Genomic DNA, 22945 nt, shown 5'->3' on the forward strand with positions numbered 1-22945 from the left:
CTTAAAAAAACAATGTTAAAACTCTTATTGACCTATTTCACTCGGTAACAAAACTGTGTGTAAGTTATAACAATCGGTAGCAGCAGCGGCAATAGCAGGGATATAGCGAACCCGATGTGTCTTTGCATGCATGTTGCTCGGAACCTCAAAAAATGCTACCAAAGTTTGTAGGATTCTCTAAAAGTTGTGTACTTTTAGAGGTGCCAACGGGGGTGCAGCGACATTTTTGAAGCAACAGCCTTGTTTCATCGGCAGTAACACTAATGTTGCAAGTCATGCTAGATTTCAAAGCCTGTATTTATAATTAACGGTCGTAGTCCTAGCTTCGAAATCGATTGTGTTACTATGATTGAAACTAAGCTAGTTGTAACATCTTGAGTAATAAGCTACAAAGTATTTTAACCTTTTGCGTTGCTTTTATTAAAGGCATAATACATAAATACATTCTTTAATACATAAACCTATTGTGTTACTTTTACAGTTAGTGATGTCAACAATAGAGTTAAAAGGTATATATTATGTAAATGTTAAAGATCTTTTTAATGATCATTTGGTATTCGGTATTCATTGATTAGTCTAATCTAGATTTGCATCGTATAATACTTCATAAAAGGAAAAGTTCTTTCTAATGGAAGGTTTTTCATTTTCAATATTTAAACTCTAGACCTCTAATTCAGATTGAAAGGATCATATCCATCGCACTACACCCATTGGGTGATATGTTAAATTTCTTAGAATACATAATAAAATGAGGTTCTGAGAAAATTGAAAGAACTATGCTTTCACAACCAAGATATAGTTTCTATTTTCCTTACTATTGACAAAATTAATGCAAGATGGAAAAAGAAAGTGCCAAATTAAAATATGAAGAGAGAAACTATATGCAGAAACATATTACAAAAACCTCAAGAGCCTTGATACAAATATTTGAGCAAAGAGGCCCTTCAAATACCAACAGGCCCAGATTGTGACAAACAGAACAATATGGGCTTGGGCTCAAAACACACTTTCGGCAGTAAAGAGCTTGGGCTTTCAAACATGGGTGATTTGCAGAAATTGGATTTTTATGTGCCACCATTTAAATTTTGGCAAGAATAACTTGTTTGATGGAGACTCATAAGTGGTGTCTAGAAAAGATAGAATATACGCATACCTTACTTCTACCTTTGTGGGATTGAGAGACTGTTTTCAATAAACCATCAACTCAAAATAAAAGAAGAATTTGAAACACGACTATACGAAAATAAGACAACAAAAAACAAACTACAACGTAAATAAAACAAAATATATGTAATAAACATTGAATGACAAAGAAACTATATGATTCTTAAATAATATTATTAATAAGGAGAAAGAGAGAAAAGGCTAGCCTGTTTCCTCACCCACATGAAGTGTAACGACAATTGGCTATCTACTATTCTTTATTACTCTAATCATCGGCCTTCATATCTTTCTATCTATGGTCGTGTCTACAGTAAGTTGAAGTTGTGCTCTACTTCTCTTTTTTGGCCTACATCTACTACTCATAACTTCTGCTACAGTCAATATCTTACACATCCTTTCTTACACATTCCCGCATCTCTTCTTCGTATGTCCTCAACCTCATTTTTCTTATCTTATCGCCATGAAGGCCGCTTGATCACCTTGCCCTGTATAACTTTATTTCTAATCACATCTCCTCATAGTAATTAAGCTCACACATTCATCCAAGCATCCTCATTTTCGCTGCATTCATCTTCTGAATGTGGCACGTTTACCAAGCATATATAACTGTAATACTCCGAAAATTCAAGTCAATATTTGAACCATGCTTTAAGTTCATGCAAAATCAAACCTCATGTTTTGGTAGTTTTATTAGTGATTTAGACATATATTAAGGCCTCAAATAACTCCTAGCTTATAGACAAGTCAAAACATCCTTTAGCGATTAAATTCTTGTGAAGAATATAACTTTAGTCAGCTTCAAACGAGCATAATTTTTGGGTTACTAAGAAATTTTGAGCTTAAGACACTACAAAAAATTGGTCTAATTACGGGGGTTATTTTAACCCCTATAAAATTATATGAAAGCGGGGGTTAAAAACTTGTCACAAAAATTTATAAATTTGTGGGGTTTTTAACCCCCGCTATCCATCCCAAAAAAAAGTAGCGGATAGTACCAAAAAAAAAATATTTTCCCTCGTTTTAATTTTTCCCCAAAACGACCCTCTCTCTCATTTTTTTTTAATTCCTAAACAGCTGCTCAGTACTCTCATTCCTCTCATTCTCACTTCTCAGTAAGTTTCCATACTCGTTTTCTTCTCTCTTTTTTTTCCACTTGGAAATTCCTTTTATTGATTTTCTTTTCTAAGGAATTTTTAGTATTATTTCTTGATTTTTGAGATCTTGAAAATGTTAGAGAAATTGTTGAGAAAGGAAAAAAATGTGAAATTTTAATGGGTATTTTTTCTTTGCTGACCAAAATCAAATCCAAGTAGGAAAGGGGTTTCGGGTGTAGTAGGAAAAGGGGTTTCGGGTGCATCTGTTGCGTGTACTAAATCCGCAAATCGATTGACCAAAATTTTATTTTGATTTTAGTGTGATGACCTGCGATTAGGGGTGTTCGTGGTTTGGTTTTTAACTAAACCGAACTGCGATCCAAATCAAACCGATTAAAAAAACCGATATTTGATTAGGTTTGGTTTGGTTTGGTTTTGAATTTTAAAAATCGATAATAATTTGGTTTGGTTTGTTTGGTTTTACTCTAAAATAACCGATAAAATAACCAAATCAAACTGCTATATATATATATACACACACACACACACATATATATACATACATATATATATTATAATTATTAATGTATTATTCATAAATACAACATAAATATTTGTTACATTTTATATTTTAATCATGATTTAACTTTAGTTGTAACACATTAAGTCATGTCTTCATTTAGTTGATAATACCTTATGAGATTCTAAATGAATTTCGCACTTTGAATGACAAATGATACTAATTGTAAAAATAATATCCTGTTGTATATTGAAATTTATAGTTGAGATTCATTTGATTATAGACAATCACTAAAATCACTAATTTTAACTTTCTTTTTTAACCTTGTTGAGCAAGAAGTTTAAGTGTTCACCTTTTGGGGAGTTTATCATATCATTCTATTAAATATAGTTTTAAAATATTTTTTAGAAGCGTTCATATGGTGTTGTTCATAACTTTGCCGAAGTATAACACTTAGTTGACATCTTAGTTTCAAGGTTGAGATACAATACTCGGTTAACATCTCATATATTAGATTGAATTTGTTTTTTAAAATCTTTAACTTTTATCATTAGCTAAAGTTATAAACCGAACCAAACCGAACTAAACCGACAAGAACCAAACCGACGATTATTTTTTTGTTTGGTTTGATTTGGTTTTAGAAATTTAAAAACCGACTAAGTTGGTTTGGTTATGATTTTGACCAATAACCGATTCAAACTGACCCATGAACAGCCCTACCTGCGATTGACATCATTTTCTTCTCCGATCATTGCTACTCCGGTCAGCCATTGCTACTCCTGTTGGCCATTACTACTCTGGTCGGTTAGCTAAGTCGCACTGTTTTATGGGATTGCACTGTCTATGTTGTTGTTGTTAATCCGTTGTATTTTTGGTGTTTGGGATTTTTTGACTGCTCGATCCTCAGTACCTCTGTTTTCTCTAGTATATTGGATATGTTAAAAGCACTAGAGTTGGAGATTTTGTGTTAATGTCCTTAATAGGATCTCAAAAATATTTCTTTCCTCCTTTTTCGATTTCTATGACCCAGATTTCGATTAAGATTGGGTGTATGTTTGGTACAAAGGAAAATGTGTTCTTAGAAACCAAGTGAGTTTCTTGCTTATTTTCTAGCGTTCGATAATGTAATACCCTGAAAATCCAAACCAATGTTAGAGTCATGTTCCAAGCTCATTCAAAGTATCTTATAGTCCTTTGGTAGTTTTATGAGTTAGTTTAATGTATATTAGGGTCTCAAATAACTCCCAACTATTAGACGAATAGAAATAACCCTTAGCGATTGAAATTTTGATAAGAATGTTGTCTTAGTCAACTTCAACATATCTTTTGCTCTACTCAGAATTTTCCATATCAAGACCCACCAAGTTATGGGGAATTGAATTAGCTTTTCAACGATATCAATTTCACCCAAATTCGATACTCGGTGAGAAGTTATGACACTTTTAGTGAAAGCAGTAGCTCAATACAAGCAACACCGCATCGCGGTTACCCCAAAAATGATGTTCGTCCTTTTCTAGTGTGCCATCATGATAAACACTGCGTCGCATCAAAATGTCAGTTAAACATTGTCATTTCTAGTGGCACAACGTGATAGCACCGCGTCGCGCCGTTGGACAACATGGGGATTATGCTTTTTCCAGTGACCCGACACGATTGTACCGCATCGCGCTGGGTGTCAAAATTAGGATTTTTAGTTTCCAGCTCCGAGTTTTAATTTTTCCCAAGGGATTTTAAGTCTTTTTCCTTCACCTTATTTATTCTAAACACGGAATTTAAGTCCCTAAATACCATTTTTACATCACTTTTAATAATTTTTCCAAAATTGAAATCGCTTTCTCTCAAAAGAATAAACCCTAGCCTTCAAAATTCAAGATCAAATCTCAAGAAATTCACCATCAACTCTGACGAATTCATCAACCCAAGTATGTTAAGTGTCCATCCATAGATTCATTTCATCTATAGAGTCCATGTATCCTCTTTTAAATCTAAAGTTGTGATCTTTACAAGTTATTATGATTTTAAATTGTGATTTTAACCATGAACTCCCATGAATTGAAGTTCTATACCATGTTTACATGAAATTGTTGTTATTTATCAGACCCCACATGTTCTAATATTGTTATTCACTGATTTAAATCATGATTAAGTGTTATTGATGTCGAAATAATGTCATTACTCCAAGTTTCATACTATTCACATGATTAGTTTAAACTATGAATATCAAGCGTTTGATGAAATGTCTACAAGAATAAATATTTGATAAAAGCTTTCATGTTATGTCCTACAAGCTTAAGTACTATTTTATTATTATTGTTGTTGAGTCATGAGGGTTATAAATACCCGAAAACTTAGTTGTTTACCTAGTCTCAGTGTCTTCAGAATAGTTTCAGCATATGTTATGAGCATTATCAGTTCAGTCAATCATCAGAATTAGTTAAACTTAGAACTGTTCAGCATTCTGAGTCAGTTCAGCTGGGAGTAGGATTTAGCATCGAGCGAGTGAAGGGATGGAGGTTTCCCTGTCAGATAGGCAGAGTCGTTAGTAGCAATCTCTGTACTCTAGAACTACGTAGCCAGTGTAGGATATGAGGAGTCTCCCATCAGATTAGGCTTAACTACCTCGCAGGGGCCACCCGTCAGTTTAGGCTTGACACCCTTAGCCCTTTGGGATAGTACATTAGTATAGTGGATCCATACAGCCAGCGTTACTACCCGTGGCACGGTACTAACAGCCTTTCAACTGGGGTTACAGGTTGGACCCCGATTAGCTTAAATTGGGGCATGTTGGTTAGATGATACCTCCCATAGTCTCAGTTCAGTAATTCAGTTTTAGATGCTTGACCATAGCATACAAATATTAGTAATTCAGTTATCAGATTTCAGTATTTACAGATTTTATTCAGAATGTGTTATATGCTTGGTCATGCATCATTAGTACTTAGAGATTGCATGTATCTTCGGTATCTACAGATTTTATGCACTTTATTTAGTACTTCATGTTATATATATATATATTCAGACAATTATTATTCATGTTCATGAAACTATGTATATCAGCCTACCTCATTTAGCATACCAGTACATTCAAAGTACTGATCGCATACTCTTTTCTTGTGCTATGATATATCATATCATAGATTCGGACGCTCAGTTCTCGAATCACGCATAGATTTTCCAGACTATCAACCGTGGCAGTGATGAGTCCTTATATTTCGAAGATATGATTTATTTAGTTCAGATTACTTTATAAGTTTCAGTCATTTCCATTCAGTCAAAGTTAGTTGGGAGTTTGTCCCATCAGCTCCTTAGTCAGTCAGTAGAGGCTTTTCAGACAGTTAGTCAGTTTCTCAGATTTTAGTTGTCATTGTTAGATATTTTATTAGTATTATCAGTTATGCCTTATAGATTTTATCATATTTATGACTTAAAACCTTATGGCATTCCTCAGTTAAATTCCACATATGTTATGTCATTATCAGTTTTATTCAGTGCTCACAGCAGGTACCAGCTCATGGGTTATCTTATGATTCCTTGGGACTGTAAGTACCATGCGGCACCCAGGGTGTACTCTCAGGGTGTTAAAAACTTGGTATCAGAGCCTAAGGTTTTAAAGTGTCCTAGGAAGTATGAAAGTCGCATTAAGTAGAGTCTTGTGCATGGGTGTGAAGCATGCCACACTTATGGGCAAGAGGCTACAAGGCGTTTAGGAAAAGCTTTCCTTCTTTCAATGTTCATGTCGTGCGACTGAGCATGAGCTCAAGTTGAACTCTCTATCTAATCTATTCTTCCTTCAATTTACCAAACATGTCTCCCAAAAAGACAAATAGAAGAAAACACGTAAACCAACCAGCACCTCCGCCCGTTTAAGAAGATCCCATGAATGAGTATGTTTCTAACGCAGAGTTCAGAGTTGCATTCACTAGTTTAGCCCATTCTATAGTGGCTCAGAATTCTCAGTCAACCATTATTCCAGCCAACCCAGTGGCCAATATTGCCACAGCTAAGATTCGGGACTTCACCCGAATGAATCCTCCTTTATTTTTGGGATCTAAATCTAAAGAGGATCCGCTGGAGTTCTTAGACATGGTGAAGAAGGTAACAGATATTATGGGGGTAACTGCTAGTGAGAGTGCTGAGTTAGCTACCTATCAGTTGCAAGATGTGGCTCATACATGATTTAAGTAGTGAAAGGTAGATAGACGCGCAGATGCAGGGCCTATAGAATGGGAAGAGTTTGCTACAGCTTTCTTAGATAAATTCTTCTTGTTAGAGCTGAGGAAAGCCAAGGTGCTAGAGTTTATTAACTGGAGGTAGGGCAGCATGAGTGTGAAGTAGTATTCCCTCAATTTTACTCAGTTAGCTAGGTATGCTCCCCATGTAGTAGTTGATAGCAGGTCTAAGATGAGCAAGTATGTGTCTGGTGTATCTAACGGTATGGTCAAGGAGTGTAGGACCGCAATGCTAATTAAGAAGATAGGCTTGTCTATGTTGATGGTCCATGCTCAACAGATTGAGGAGCAGAAGACTAAGGAGAGAGAGAGAATAAGAGGGATGGAATAGGTAGCTTTAGTTTCAATCAGCCAAGGTCAGAAGGTGGTAACCATCCTCAATTTCATCAAAAATCTTCAGTCCCAGCTCCATCTTCAGCTAGTTTCCCAGTACCCAAGTTCAAAAATAACAATGAGGATTGGGTGTCAGGCTCTAAATCGTAGGATAGTGTTAACAATGCTCGTTCAAATCCTCTTTGCCAAAAATATGGTAGAAACCATTAAGATGAGTGTAGAGCTAGCAGTGATGTATGCTTTGGGTGTGGCAAGTCAGGCCATCAGATTCGGAAGTGTCGGTCAGTTGCTAAAAAAGTAGGGATTTACGCCAACAGGGCCAGTCCCATCAGTCATCAATTCCAGTCGGCCACCCGACTCAGTAGGGTATTGCTTCCAGTGCTATCAGTGGTCAGCGTCCAAATAAATTGCATCCCCTTCAGTCCCGACAGGATCAGGAAAATTCTCTTAACGTATTTACTGGTACGTTACAGGTCTTTCATTTACATGTTTATGATTTATTAGACTCTGAAGCTTCTCTTTTTTTTGTAACCCCTTCTATAACCGTCAACTTCGAAATCGATCCTGAAATCCTAGCAGAGCCTTTTTCAGTGTATACCCTAGTAGGTGTCTCTATTGTATCCAGGTAGGTATACAGGAACTGTCCGATAATATTATCACAGCCAATTGATTTAGAATATCTTGTAGAGTTAGAGATGACGGATTTTGACGTCATTCTCGACATGGATTGGCTCCATTCATGCTATACTTCAGTTGATTATAGAAATAGAATAGTTTATATTTAGTTTCCAATTTGAACCAGTCCTTGAATGGAGGGGTAGTACTACAGTTCTTAGGGGTCAGCTTATTTCGTACCTTAGAGCGAGAAAGATGATATCCAAGGGGTGTTTTTATTATCTTGTCTGAGTCAAAGACTCTAATCTAAGACTTTTAATCTTGAGCCAGTTTCAATAGTGAGGGAATTTCCAGACGTGTTCCCTGAAGATCTTTTCAGATATCCTCCCGAGAGGGAAATTGACTTCGGAATAGACCTTCTTCTAGATACTCAGCCTATCTCTATTCTTTCATACAGAATGGCTCCAGTCAAACTCAAAGAATTAAAAGAACAGTTAGAAGATCTCTTAGATAAGGGATTCATCCAGCCCAGCATTTCCCCATAAGGCACACCAATCTTATTCGTGTGTAAAAAAGACGGTTCTCTTAGAATGTGTATCGACTACCATCAGTTGAACAAAGTCACAATAGAAAATAAATATCCACTTCCCAGAATTGATGACTTGTTCGACCAACTTCAGGGTGCCAGTTATTTTATAAAGATAGACCTCAAATTCGGCTATCATCAGCTCAGAGTCAGGGAATGTAACATTTTGAAAACAGCTTTCAAAACTCGGTATGGTCACTTCGAGTTTCTAGTCATGTCCTTCGGTCTCACGAATGCCCCAACAGCCTTTATGGACTTGATAAATTGAGTGTTCAAGCAGTACTTGAACATGTTCGTCATAGTCTTTATTGATGACATTCTTGTCTATTCGCATAATGAAAATGATCATACAGATCACCTTAGAATAGTATTGCAGACTCTTAGAGCCCATTAGTTGTTCGCTAAATTCAGTAAGTGAGTATTTTGTCTAAGATCAGTAGCTTTCCTTGGCCATATTATTTCCAGTGATGGCATTAGAGTTAATTCTCAAAAGACCAAGACAATGAGAAACTGGCCCAGACCAATCTCTCCGTCAGATATCAGGAGTTTCTTGGGTTTGGATGATTATTATCGATGGTTTGTTGAGAGATTTTCATCTATTGGTTCCCCATATCCAGATTGAATCAGAAGAAAGTTAAGTTTTGGTGGTCAAATTTTTATGAGAAGAATTTTCAGGAGTTGAAGACTCGACTCACTACAACCCCAGTTTTGACATTGCCAGATAGTTTAGATGAGTTTGTTGTGCACTGTGATGCTTCTATATTTGGGTTGGGATGTGCTTTGATGCATAGGGGTAAAGTTGTGGCTTGTGCCTCTAGACAGCTTAAGCTCCATGAAAAGAATTACCCTACCCACGATCTTAAGTTAGCAGCTGTTGTGTTTGTCTTAAAGATTTGGAGACACTATCTGTATAAAGTGCATGTTGATGTGTTCATAAATCACAAAAGCTTGCAGTATGTGTTTTTGCAAAAGGATTTGAATCTGCGTCAGAGGAGATGGCTAGAATTGTTGAAAGATTATGACATGAGTGTTTTGTACCACCCGAGCAAGGCCAATGTTGCGACAGATGCCCTAAGTAGATTATTTATAGGTAGTGTTCCTCATGTCGAGGGCGATAAGAAGAAGTTAGTGCAGAAAGTTCATCAGCTTGCCAGATTAGGTGTTCGTTTGGTTAATTCAGTTGAGGGTAGTGTGGGTTCAGAATAGTTTGGATTCTTCTTTGGTTGCTGAAGTGAAAGAAAAATAAGATAGGAATCCCAGTCTAGTGAAGCTGAAGGAGTCAGTCAGAGATCAAAAAGTAAAGGTTTTCTCCCAAGGAAAAGATGTGTGTTACGTTGCCAGGGTAGACTGTGTGTGTCGTGTGATGATGAGTTGAGACAATAAATTCTTGCAGAAATGCATGGTGCGCTTATTCGATCCATCCAGGGGCCATGAAGATGTACCATGATCTGCAGGAAATCTATTGGTAGAGTGGGATGAAGAGAAATATCGAAGAATTTGTAGCTAAGTGCTCTACATGTCAGCAGGTTAAGATCAAACATCAAAAACCTAGTGGCACTATGCAGGAGTTCAGCATTCCCACTTGGAAGTGGGAAGAGGTGAACATAGTCTTTGTGACAGGTTTGCCTCGTACTCGCAGCATCATGATTCAATTTGGGTCATTGTGGATAGAATGACCAAATCAGCTTATTTATTGCCAGTCCATACTTCTTATTCTGATGAGGAATATTCCAAGCTCTATCTTAGAGAGTTGGTTAGGTTGCACGATGTTCTGTTATCTATCATCTCAGATAGAGGTACTCAGTTTACCTCTCACTTTTGGAAAGCCTTTTAAAGGGTCTTGGTACCCAAGTTCACCTCAATACAGCCTTCCACCCATAGACAGATGGTCAAGCAGAAAAGACCATTCATACCCTTGAGGATATATTGAGAGTTTATGTAATTGACTTTAAAGGCAGTTGGGATGATCACATGCCTTTGATTGAGTTCACGTATAATAACAACTATCATTCCAGTATTTAAATGGCTCCGTTTGAGGCTCTATATGGAAGAAGATGTAGGTCTCTAATTGGTTGGTTTGAAATAGGAGAAACTGCACTAGTAGGGCCTGACTTGGTGTTTGATGCTTTGAATAAAGTTTAGATGATCAAGGAGAAGCTTAAGGCAGCCCAGAGCCGACAGAAATCACATGCAGATGTGAGGAGAAAATATCTTGGGTTTGAGATTGGTGATTTCGTATATCTGAAGATATCGCCCTTGAAGGGAGTGAAGAGGTTTGGTAAGAAGGGGAATCTTAGTCCCTGGTATGTTGGCCCTTTCAGAATTTTGAGCCGCTTCAGAAAGATGGCTTATGAGGTTGAGTTGCCTGCAGATTTGGCATCAGTGCACCCAATATTCTATATCTCCTTGTTGAAGAAATGTATTGGTGACCAAGCTATAGTTGTTCCCGTAGAAAGCGTAGATGTTCAGAACAGTCTTTCCTACGAGGAAATTCCAGTCAAAATTCTTGATCGAAAAATTCGTAGACTAAGGAACAAAGAAGTTCCGCTAGTCAAAGTTCTTTGGCGGAATTAGTCCGTTGGGGGAACCACTTGGGAAGCAGAAGCAGATATGCGAACCAAGTACCCTCATCTTTTCTCCGCAAACTCATACTCAGCTTAAGGTAACAACCTTCATAGAATTTCTCTTTTCCATGCTCAGTTTTAGCTGCATATCATTCTCATGTCAGTCATGCATTCACAGAACCAGTTCAGTCATGAATCATATTTCAGACTTAGTCACGAACTCATGTTTTCATCATGTATATTCAGTATGTAATCTTAGTTCCTCAATATTATCAGCTTAACCAGTCTCATTCGACGACGAATGTTCCCAAGGGGGAGATATTGTAATACCTTAAAAATTCAAACCAATGATAGATTCGTGTTCCAAGCTCATGTAAAGTATCTTATAGTCTCTTGGTAATTTTATGAGTTAGTTTGATGTATATTAGGGTCTCAAATAACTCCCAGCTATTAGACGAATCGAAATAACCCTTATCAATTAAAATTTTGATAAGAATGTTGCCTTGTCAACTTCAAATGAGCATATCTTCTGTTATACTTAGAAATTTTCATCTCAATACTAACCAAGTTGTGGAAAATTGAATTAGCTTTTCAATGATACCAATTTCGCCCAAATTTGATACTCGAGTAAGAAGTTATGACACTTTTAGTGAAAGCAGTGGCTCAATACGAGCAGTATCGCGTAGCGGTGACCCCAAAAATGGCGTTCATCCTTTTCCAGTGTGCCATCATGATAAGAACCGTGTCACGCCAAAATGCCAGTTCAGAATTGTCCTTTCCAGTTGTGTAACGCGATAGCACCGCATCACGTCGTTTGACAAAATGGGGATTGTCCTTTTTCCAGTGGCCCGATGCAATTGTACCGCGTCGCGCTGGGTGTAAAAATTGGGATTCCAGTTTCGAGTTTTAAATTTTCCAAGGGCTTTTAAGTCTTTTTCCTTCATCTTATTTAGTCCAAACACGGGATTTAAGTCCCTAAATACCACTTTTACATCACTTTTAACAATTTTTCCAAAATTGAAATCACTCTCTCTCGAAATAATAAACCCTAGCCTTCAAAATTCAAGATTAAATCTTAATAAATTCACCATCAACTCTCACGAATTCATCAACCCAGGTATGTTAAGTGTCCATCCATAGATTCCTTCTACCCATGGAGTCCAAGTATCCTCTTTTAAATCTAAAGTTGTGATCTTTACAAGTTATTATGATTTTAAATTGTGATTTTAACCATGAACTCCCATGAATTGAAATTCTATATCATGTTTACATGAAATTGTTGTTGTTTATCAGACCCCACATATTCTAATGTCGTTATTCACTGATTTAAATCATGATTATGTGTTATTGACGTCGAAATCATGCCATTACTCCAAGTTTCATACTATTCCCATGATTAGTTTAAACTATGAATATCAAGTGTTTGAAGAAATGCCTACAAGAATGAATATTTGATAAAAGCTTTCATGTTATGTCCTCCAAGCTTAAGTATATTTCACTATTATTACTATTGAGTCCTGGGGTTATGAATACCCAAAAACTTAGCTATTTACCTAGTCTCAATGTTATCAGAATAGTTTCAGGATATGTTATGAGTATTATCAGTTCAGTCAGTCATCAGAATCAGTTAAACTTAGAACAGTTCAGCATTCCGAGTCAGTTCAGTTGGGAGTAGGATTTAGCACCTAGCAAGTATAGGGATGGTGATTTCCCCATCATATAGGCAGAGTCGTTAGTAGCAGTCTCTGTATTCAAGAACTACGTAGTCAGCGTAGGATATGAGGAATCTCCCTTCAGATTAGGCTTAACTACCTCGAAGGGGTCACCCGTCAGTTTAAGCTTGACACCCTTAGCCCTTCAGGACAGTACATCAGTAAAGTGGATCCACACAGCCAGCATTAGTACCCATGGCACAGTACTAATACCCTTCCAATTGGGGTTACAAGTTCGACCCCTATTAGTTTAGATTGGGGCATGTAGGTTAGATGATACCTGCCACAGTCTTAGTCCAGTAATCAGTTCAATAATTCAGTTTCAGATGCTTGACCATAGCATACAGATATGAGTGATTCAGTTATCAAATTTCAGTATTTCAGTATTTACAAATTTTATTCAAAATATGTTATATGCTTAGTCATGCATCCTCAGTACTTACAGATTGCATGTGTCCTCAGTATCTACAGATTTCATGCGCTTTATTCAGTACTTTATGTTATATATATATTCAGACAATTATTATTCATGTTCATAAAATCATGCATATCAGCCTACCTCATTGAGAATACCGGTACATTTAATGTACTAATCGAATACCTTTTTCATGCGCTATGATGTATGTCACACCCTTTTTAACTCCAAAAAAAATCGTTTTAAGTTTTGAAAGAGTTTTATTATTAAGTGACAAAAGAAATTGATTTGTTTCGAAAAGGATTACTTTTTATTCTAAACTCAGAGCTGCCACTTGGCATAATCCGGTGTGCCAAGTCACCTTTGGAAAACACTTTTCAAAATAATTTTTGACTCTGTAAAACTAATCCGCGAACAGAGATTCCGACTAAGGAATTCTATTGACCGAGGGGAAGGAGTTAAGCACCTCTCGGTCCCGTGGTTTGACCACGGTCGCTTGGTGGAGCGTATCGGCTAATTTGACATTATGAATATATAAACCACACAAAATCACACAAAACAATCAATCAAACAAACAAACAAAACAAATCCAAAATTATAATGTCCAGTTCGATTATTACAATCCCGAAATTGAAAAATGCAAAAATATAAACCTACTTTATTCTATGCTAATTCTATACTACACTCCATTGCTTTCTCCACCCGATGTTCCGGGCCTTGATCGTGCATCGTCTTCAAGAACATGGTACTTCGGGGCATTCCTCTGATAAATCAATATAAATCCCTCGGCGCATTCCCCGATCAAATGAGTACAATTTTCCAACGCGAGAAAATCAAACCATTCAACCAAATTTCAAACACTCAACAAAATCATAAATTCTAAACTTTGCCCACCCGAACCTACTATTTGCCTACCCAACTAGACCTATCATGATCCTATCACATTTGGACCATATTTATACTTAAACCAAATTAAACCAAAAGTTTTAAATCAATCTAAATTCACCCTTTTAGCAATTCCTCAATTCCGCCCCAGATCAACAATTTTAATTCTCAAGAAGGTTCACTTCATCACATGATTCATAACTGAAGGAATAACACGAGCAATCGTTCACCAACAACAAAGATCGCTCAATCACACAAATGTTCAATCCGATGCACCAAACACATTAAATAATGAAGCAAAAGAAGAGAAGATTAGAATTGGACCTCAACTTTGAGCTTTCAATATATTGAAGATAAAAAAACGGCACCGAAGAACCTCGAATCGAACCTCAATAATGAGCCACACCAACTCAATAATGAGAAATAATAACACAAACTGACTTGAATCCCGAGAAAAAAGAAGTATCACTCAAGTCGAAGACTGACAATGCTAAAAACTCAGAAAACCATGTTCGAGATCTTTGAAAAATAGGCAAAAACAGATCGGGAATCAGGGAATCACCAAAGAAACTAAGGAACCCATACTATTCGAGCTCCGGTGAGGTAATAATGGAAATAACCGAGAAGAAAATGGTTGAAGTGAAGCTGATTCCGGAGACCTTAGTGTTTTTCGGGTATATTAATCAAAGAAAACCAAAGAAACAAAGGGATTTTTGGAGATTTTTGAACTGAATCTATCAACTTGGTACACGGGAACTGATTTCGATGACTTTTCCACCGGAGGAGGCTCGACAGTGGCCGGATTCCTCACCGGTTTCACTGTTCCAATCAAAACTCGATGGTTTCAGTCCATTTTTTTCATTTTCATCACTATCACAGCTCTTTGGATGTCATGTGTGTGTGTAGTTCCGATAGTTGTGAACGCCGATAATCGTGTGTGCATGAGGAAGATGGTAAGTGGGAGTGATGATGAATGAAGAAGAAGCAAAAAGGAATCCTAAAAAATGGCCTCCCCTTTCCAGCAGCCCAAAAATGGCCAAAAAAATCCTCCTCTTTTTGTGTACTCTTCTCTATATATTTTCCCAAAATCGAAAAAAAAAAAACAAGGGGACCCCCGGGTAGGTGTAAAGGGTGTGGGTATCTTCTATGGAAATTTCCTGGAAGTTTCCTTTTCTATCTATTCCTTTTTTTCTTTTTTTTTTGTTTTCTAGGTGTATGTATATCTATTTTTTCCTTTATGGGCAAGAAATGTGATGAGGGGGGGAGTCACGTGAGTAGGGGTGAGTTAGGAGGGTATTGGGTGGTGAGGTATTGTCTTTTAATTGGAGGGGTAGAGGTTAGGTGTTTATTTTTGATTGGATGGGTTGTTGGAATATTAGGATGAGACAAAGTTTGTTATGACTTGTTATTTGGATAAAACAAAACAAAAATAAATACATAAATAAGTAAAAGATGAGGTGGTTATTTATTTTCTTGGGAAAAATTATAAAAAATGGGGTTAAATTGTGTGATATCGAAATAAGAAATATTATTGAAGGGACAAAATTATGTGTCTACATCATGCCCCCTTTGAATGTAAACACCCAGTGTTTTCATACAAAGAAGTAGACAACGAGACAGAATTTTGTTCCGATCATTATTCGAAGAAAGAAACAAAAGAAAGAAAGACAAACGAGTCTTGACGGACATCCTATCTACCCAATTTATGAGGGAATCAAGTGATAGATATCTCAAAAGACTGGGAGAAGATGGACTATACCGAGTTGGAGATTCAAGTGAGGTCCCGTCGAGATTCCGGTCTGCGGCTCTGTTATTGCGTTAGAAGTGAAAATTACAAGTTAAAAATAAATAAAATTACAAAATCCTATCTATGCAACTTCTTTTGGACTCTTGACTTAAGTTTCATCACCCTAATCTTCTGGTGGGCTCCCGATTTGCAATTTCTTCAACTTATTGCTTGACTCTCATCTTCTTCGCCTTGTTGCTTGTCTTTCAACTTCTTCAACTTGTTGTTTGACTTTCAACTTCTTCAACTTTTTGTTTGACTTTCAACTTCTTCACCTTATTCTTCAGGCAGGCTCCTGACTTTCAATTTCAACACCCTGTTCTTCAGGCGGGCTCCTGAAACTAAATCAAAAAACTAGAACAAAAATTATCCCAAACAAAGATCATGATAAAGAAGGATTTCATTTTTGACAGTGTGGTCTTATTTTGCAGGACGGTCCTGAACATAAAGTAAATTCCCATTTTACAGGAGGGACTTGAACAGAAAGTAAAGTCCCAATTTTCAAGAGGGTCCTGAACAGAAAGTAAGATCCCGAGGGTCCTGAACAGAAAGTAAAATCCCATTTTTCAGGAGGGTCCTGAACAGAAAGTAAAATCCCATTTTCCAGGAGGGTCCTGAACGGAAAGTAAAATCCCATTTTCTAGGAGGGTCCTGAACTGAAAGTAAAATCCCATTTTTAAGGAGGATCCTGAACGGAAAGTAAAATCCCATTTTCCAGGAGGGTCCTGAACAAAAAGTAAAATCCCATTTTGTAGAAGGGTCTTGAACAGAAAGTAAAATCCCATTTTTCAGAGGGTCCTGAACATAAAGTAAAGTCCTATTATTCAGGAGGATCCTGAATAGAATGTAAAAATCCCAGATATGCCTTCACAACGGTAGCTAAACTTGCTGAAAAGAAATTTTCCCCTGTTTCATCAAAGATAATTTTGTCAGTTAAAAACTTAGTGGTGGTTTGCAGCACTTTGGCTTTCCATACATCTGCTGCAACACTTGTTTCTTTCATCTTTGTTTCAGATTGTTGACATTTGCTCATGTCTTGTCGTGTCATTGACCCAGATCCAGATTGAGGAAAATGAGTTCTGACTCAAACAATGAATTTCCATTTTACCATGCCTCTGAGATGCACCCTTTTCAAATCTGAATACTCTCATGAATCCAGTAGCATGTCGATTGATAGACTTCCTTTGCTTTGTGTTGAATTACGATCATATTTCTTTCATGTGTTGGTCCTTGTCTTTTCCTCATACAATTAGAAAGACTGGTAGCAAGTTTTGCAATTCTTTCTCACTTGTTTTAACACAGGCTTGACTGAAAGTGTATACAAATGACGGTAACTTTTGTTTTGATAAATGACATAAAAAGACAAAAATATGAACATGTAAACGAAATAAAAGGGCAATGTCCCTTATTAAAAAAATAGAAAACTTATCTGAATAACGACAACTAACTCCAATGACTATGACATGCATTTTGGATTAAGCTGCCTGATTTCCTATCCTAACTTCCCATTTGTTGTTGAGTTCGTGCCTTTGCCGCTGAGCCGATTCTTCAAATCTATTGGACTCATATATCTCATTCAATTGACGACATCTTAAAAGACTTTCGCCAACAACTTTCTTTCCTTTTCACTTTTCTCTCGAACTCGTCATTGCCTCATGGTGCCCATAAGGTTTTCACCAATAAGACTCTCGTATTTTTATTTCTCTCAACTCTTCATCGCCTTATGGTGCCCGTGAGGATTTTCACTAGTAAGACTCTCATTTTTATTTCTCTCGACTCACCATCACATTATGGTGCCCGCGAGGGTTTTCATCAATAAGACTCTCTCATTTTATTTCTTTCCTGATTCCTTATACTGACGAAGACAAGTAGTTCCCCAAAATGTGTCATCACATCCATTGCATGCTTAGCCTTAACATTCTTAAAGATTGATCTGAAGGTCTTTCTTTGGTTGTCACTTGGCTTTTGGATAGGGTTAGAAAGAAAGGATGGCATGAGGCCAAACGACACTTGGTGTGGGGTAGGACTTATAACTTTTGGAATTAACTCAAACTACAAGAATTAACTCATGCCCCAGTTTTGTTAACTGGGTGACTCTAAAATCTTTATTTGGTTGGACCGAGCTCTAAGTAGGGTAGCCTACGTATCTCACTCCCGAGAAAGGAGAACCAGGTCGTACGTAGTTCCATCAGCTTGTCGTTTGTTTTGGTCTAATTTTCTCTTTATTTTTTCTTTTATTTTTTCATGCTTTTTCTTTTAGTCTTTTTTCTCAACATTTTATCTTTTACTCCATTTTGATTCCAAAAGAGGGATATGAAAGAAAATAGAACTAAGCTCAAATGGGGTAAACAAAGGATGACACAATGTTTGGATAGCAGAATGAAATGCCTTCATTATGTCAATCTTAAAAATGCAAGTACTAAACATACAACAGAACCAACAAAGGATAAAATATCATACATAATATCTTTTAACCACACCAACATTGATAGCCATTTCTGCCATTTTGCCTTTAATATCTGTCAAATATAAGGATCCATTGGGCAACACTTTCTTCACAATAAAGGGACCTTGCCAATTTAGGGAGAACTTACCTTTCGCTTCAACCTGGTGAGGAAGGATACACTTTAATACCAACTGACCAACTTCAAAATGCCTGGGTCGTACCTTTTTATTATACGCTCGAGCCATTCTCTTCTGATACAATTGGTAATGACATACCGACGTTAACCTTTTTTCCTCAATCAAACTCAATTGTTCTAATCGAGTTTTGACCCACTCGTCATCATCAATATCTACTTCCATAATGACTCGAAGAGAGGGAATTTCAACTTCTGTAGGAATGACTACTTCTGTCCCATACATCAATAAATATGGAGTTTCCCCTGTTGAAGTGCGAACAGTAATACGATAACCTAGCAATGAGAACGGCAACTTCTCATGCCATTGTCTAGACCCTTGTACCATTTTCTGCAGTATCTTCTTGATATTCTTATTGGCGGCTTCCACAGCGCCATTTGCCTTCGGACGATATGGAGTGGAATTTCAATGTACAATCTTAAACTGTTGACACACTTCTTGCATCAAATGACTATTAAGATTAGCAGCATTGTCTGTAATGATCATCTTTGGAATTCCAAACTTACAAATGATGTTGGCATGAACAAAATCTACCACCACTTTCTTTGTTACCGACTTGAAAGTTACTGTTTCTACCCACTTTGTGAAGTAATCAATGGTCACCAGAATGAATCTATGCCCATTTGATGCTTTTAGCTCAATCGGTCCAATCACGTCCATTCCCCAGGCTACGAAAGGCCATAAAGCAGACATCACGTGCAATTCAGCAGGAGGAGAATGTATCAGATCACTGTGTACCTGACATTGATGAAATTTTTGAACAAATCAAATAGAATTTCTCTCCATAATAAGCCAATAATAACCTGCTCGAAGAATCTTTTTTGACAAGACATAACCATTCATATAAGGCCCGCATACTCCATCATGTATTTCAACCATGATTGTCGAGGCTTCTTTTGTATCTACATACCTCAAAGTCCCAAATCTGGGGTTCTCTTGTATAAGATTCCCCCACTTAAGAAAAATCCGCTAGTCAAACGCCTAATAGTTCTTTTTTGATCGATGGTGGCATGTGTTGGGTATTCTTCTGATTGAATGTATTGCTTAATATCAAACAACCAAGGTTCACCATCGAGCTCTTCTTCAACTGCATTACAGTAAGCATATTGATCACGACTATGTATATACACTGGATCGATGTAGGCTTTATTAAGATGTTGGAGCATTGAAGACAGGGTGGCTAAAGCATCAGCAATCTCATTGTGAATTCTTGGAATATGCCTAAATTTTACTGACACAATCCATTGACATAGCTCTTGCAAGCATTGTCAATATGGTATGAGCTTCAAGTATTGCGTCTCCCAATCACCTTGAATCTGATGGACGAGGAAATCTGAATCCCCCAACACTAATAACTCCTGGACTCCCATATCAACTGCTAACCTCAAACTAAGAATGCACGTTTCATATTCCACCATGTTATTGGTACAATAAAATCAAAGTTGTGCTATTATCGGGAAATGTTGCCCCAATTTAGAGATAAGAACTGCACCTATTCTGACTTTTTTCAGATTAACAGCTCCATCAAAGAACAGCTTCGAACCTGGATCAGCCTCTATAATGACTTTCTCAACACAGAATACCTCTTCATCAGGAAAATATGTCTTTAGTGGCACATAATCTTCATCAATGGGATTCTCAGCAAGATGATCTGCCAAGGCTTGGGCTTTCATGGCTGTTTGAATCACATATACAATGTCAAACTCGGTAAGCAATATTTGCCACTTTGCCAATCTACATATCGGCACAGTCTTCTGAAAGATATACTTTAAAGAATCCATGCGAGAGATGAGATAAGTAGTGTAGGACGAAAGATAATGATTCAACTTCTGTGCTACCCAAGTTAGGGCGCAATACGTCCTTTTAAGAAGAGTGTACCTGGCCTCATATGCAGTGAACTTCTTGCTAAGATAATAAATAGCCTGCTCCTTTTTGCCTGTTACATCATGTTGCCCCAATACACACTTGAATGAATTCTTCATAACCGATAAGTACAAAATCAAAGGCCTGCGAGGCTCGGGTGGCACCAACACCGGTGGATTTGAAAGATATCTTTTGATTTTATCAAACACTTCCTGGCATTCTTCAGTTCACTCAACCGCAGAACTTTTTTCAGCAATTTGAATATGGGCTCACACGTGGTTGTGAGTTGAGCAATAAATATGCTGATGTAGTTCAGTTTACCCAGCAAACTCATCACCTCCGTCCTATTCTTGGGCGGGGACAAATCCTGAATGGCTTTGATTTTTAAGCAATTCAATTCAATTCCCCGACGGCTAACTACAAACCCCAACAGCTTTCCAGATGGAACTCCAAATACATATTTTGCCAGGTTAAGCTTGAGATTATACCTGCGAAGCCTTTCAAAGAACTTTCTTAAATCTTTAACATGGTCCGCCTAACTCCTTGACTTAATAATCATATTATCTACATAGACTTCAATCTCCTTATGCATCATATCATGAAACATAGCGGTCATGGCTCTCATGTATGTTGCCCATCATTCTTCGAACCAAACGGCATCACTCGATAGTAATAAGTCCCCCATGGTGTGATAAAAGACATCTTTTCCAGATCTTTATCATCTATAATAATCTGGTGGTATCCGGCATCACAATCAACAAATAGGCAAGCTCATGTTTAGCATAATTATCCAGAAAAATATGGATGTTAGGAAATGAAAAATTATCTTTCGGACTTGCTCTGTTCAAATCACAGTAATCAACACATACTCAAATTTTGCCATCTTTCTTTGGGACAGGAACAACATTGGATAACCACGTAGGATAACAAGCCACTCGAATGACTTTGGCTTCAAGTTGTTTCATGACTTCCTCTTTGATTTTGATGTTTACGTCAGTTTTAAACTTCCTCAACTTCTATTTCACATGGGGGAAGGCAGGATCAGTTGGCAATTTATGAGCCACTAATTTAGTGCTTAAACCAGCCATATCATCATAAGACCATGAAAAAACATCCTTATAATCAATTAATGCTTGAATTATTTCATCTTTTAGTTGTGGCAAAGCATGTACACTGATTTTAGTTTCCCGAACATCTTCTTAATTCCCTAGATTAATTGGCTAAGTTTTATTCAAATTAGGATTCGGTTTGTCTTCAAACTGTTCCAACTCTTTGCTTATTTCTTCTAGTGCATCTTCTTCATCATATTTCCCCTCTTGATTCATTATATCTTGATTATTTTGGATTTTAAGATCAGGCTAAAAATTCTGCATATATGTCATGTCATTAGAATCAGCATAAAGAGAACTGTATAAAGAAAAAGACAAAAACAAAATGTATTAGACACAAAAGAAAGGAAGACATTGCATTAAAAGAGAAAGATAGGAGGGTTTAAACACAAAGAACAACAGAATATAAACAAGCTAAATTTTGAGTTACAACCCTGAAATAACTCAAAAAATAGAAAGGAAAACAAAACGAACTACCAAAACTCCCTCCTGACGGGAAGAGGAGTGACTTCCCAATTGTTGAGACGGACAGCTGGGCCTATGAACTACATATCTGCCTTACTGGTACCTTCTCCTACTTCAACCATGTCAACTTTAATCAACAGGTTTTGGAAGTCATCAACCAATTCAACTTCAAACTGTACAGGCTTTGTAACACCGCACTGGACAAATGATTCACTGAGTAGTGGCATTGGGCGAGGGAGTGGCCATGTTTCCTATTTCTTTTCCTTGGCCTTCTTCAGATCTTCAGTCGTAGGTTCAAATCCCAGACCAAAAGTTCCTATGTTCTCATTCGGACATACGGGGCGAAATATACCGTGCAGAGATACTCCCAAACCCCTTCCTGGCTCGAATCCATATTTTAATATTTTATTTATCATCATGACAGAACCGGCAGATAATTGTGGCCCTGGAATAACCTGACCTTCAAAGATACGATACACCGACACTATATCAAAGTCTGATAGATAAATGTCTCCTCTACATTATTTGCTTCAACGAGAGACAAGGGAGAATCTTCGTAGGGAAACAAATCCCCTTCACCATGAATAACCACTTCTTGCCTGTCATGCTCAAACTTAATCATCTGGTGCAGTGTAGATGCAACTATCTTGGCCTTGTGGATCCATGATCTTCCCAACAACAGATTGTAAGAGGAGTCGATATTCAGTACTTGAAACTCTATGGTTAATTCAACCATCCCTATAATCAATATTAGTTATATTTCACCAATGGAGTTAGATTTTGCTCCATCAAAAGCCCTGACACATACATTGTTGGGCCTAATCCTCCCAACACTGATATTCAACTTTTACAAAATGGAAATAAGGCAAATATTTGCACCTGAACCTCCGTCAATCATGACATGAGTGACGTAGAAATCTTCATACTTCACTGTAATGTAAAGACCCCGGTTATGCCCCGTACCT

The sequence above is a fragment of the Capsicum annuum genome, chromosome 12 (genome assembly GCF_002878395.1).
Source record: "Capsicum annuum cultivar UCD-10X-F1 chromosome 12, UCD10Xv1.1, whole genome shotgun sequence".
Lineage (NCBI taxonomy): Eukaryota > Viridiplantae > Streptophyta > Magnoliopsida > Solanales > Solanaceae > Capsicum > Capsicum annuum.